The following is a 1,570-nucleotide window of genomic DNA, read 5'->3' on the forward strand; positions in this document are numbered from 1 at the left end:
GTGCCACTAAGGACTATTTTTGTCCAGAACATGTTGGCTATGTGCTGTTGTATGCAGACTTTGGGATATGTCCATTAACAAAGAAGCTCATGAGATGACGTGCAGATCTCTTTTTTAGAGATGGCTCGAACCTCAGATTTTGGGTCTGTGGAAGCGAACTTTCGCAACAGTCCGAGTTTGTGCGAACCGGGTGGACTGCCAAAGACTTCAATGGGCAGGCGAACTTTATAACCTACAAAGACTTTTTCTGGTTACAAAAGAAATGGAAAAGTTGTTTCAAGGGGTCTAACACCTGGACTGTGACATGCCGGAATGAGATACATGCCGAAAGTCCCTGGGAAAATGACGTATTTGACGCAGAGCAGGGTTATAATCCCTAAAGGGCAGAAATCACATTGCATTCCTAAATTGGAGCCATAAAGTGCTTGAAAACATCTTGCGTGTGTGTATACATGGATCAGCAGGTAGTGTAAGTAGTGTACTGCTTCACACTGACAGACCAAACTCACGCAAAGCATCGCCACAAGGGGTTGTCATTAGTTGACACTCCCAGGACATAAACTGTCAGTCCTCTGGGCGGCAATGTTTGTGTAGTGATTGCCGTGCTCGTGCGCACGTTGGCGAGAGTGCAGGCCATGAAGATGAAAATTGAAAAATACGTGTTTTTTTTTGATTGATTGAAAATTGAAGAGTTATTTAGCGAATTCTAGATTTTTTTCCCCTGATATGTTACTTTGATAACTGTGGTAATTCTAAAGCTAATACCTGCACATGAAAGCTGGCCTGTACGGCGCCATAAAGAACCTGTGCTGTGTGCAAACACCTATGCCTTCTCATGTTGTAGTATCTGATTTGATATGTTTCAGGGAAAGGTAGGTTATTGAAAAACATTATTTTGAAAGTTATTTATGGATAGATTTTTTATTTATAACAAAGTAAGAAATACAAATTTATTTATAAAATATTTCAAGTTAATAAAAAAATTCTAATTTCAATGATAATTTTTAAAAAAAGTAAACAAAGTCAGCAAGTGTCAGGCTGGCAGCAGCAGGCCTGCTTGCCATCCGTGGTGGGGGTGGTGTCACCCAACTCCAATGCAGAGCCACGCAGTGGAGACTTGCAAGCAATGGAACACTTCTCGGCCTTTTGGCTAAGACCAAGTGTAGTATCTGTTTTGATAAGTTTCAGGGAAAGGTAGGTTATTGAAAAAAAAAATATTTTCAAAGTTATTTATGGATACATTTGTTATTTATAACAAAGTAAGAAATACAAATGTATTTATAAAAAAGTGTGCTGCCAGTGGTGGGACTACAAATCCCAGCTGGCCTGGCTGGCAACTGTCTCTGGTCTGTATATATATGCAGCGTCACCCACAAAGACAGCTATGCTTTAGAAAGTTAAATCACAAATACAGTGAAAAGATATGCACTGGTAATGCAGAGTTTCCCGGGCCTGGCACAGTACAGCAACTAGGCCCAGCTGTGACAGACAGGGCTGTATCTATGCCGGTCTGTGTCACACAAAAAAAACACATCAGAAGAATATTAGATCTCAAAAGAGCTTTTGTGGG

The 1,570-nt window shown here is 40.6% G+C and overlaps 1 pseudogene; it reads left to right on the top strand.

The window, feature by feature from the left end:
• Positions 1 to 1,130: 1,130 nt before the first annotated feature.
• Positions 1,131 to 1,343, top strand: LOC137564520 (U2 spliceosomal RNA; annotated as a pseudogene).
• The last annotated feature ends 227 nt before the right edge of the window (positions 1,344 to 1,570 follow it).

Source organism: Hyperolius riggenbachi, chromosome 3 (genome assembly GCF_040937935.1).
Source record: "Hyperolius riggenbachi isolate aHypRig1 chromosome 3, aHypRig1.pri, whole genome shotgun sequence".
In the NCBI taxonomy this organism is placed as follows: domain Eukaryota; kingdom Metazoa; phylum Chordata; class Amphibia; order Anura; family Hyperoliidae; genus Hyperolius; species Hyperolius riggenbachi.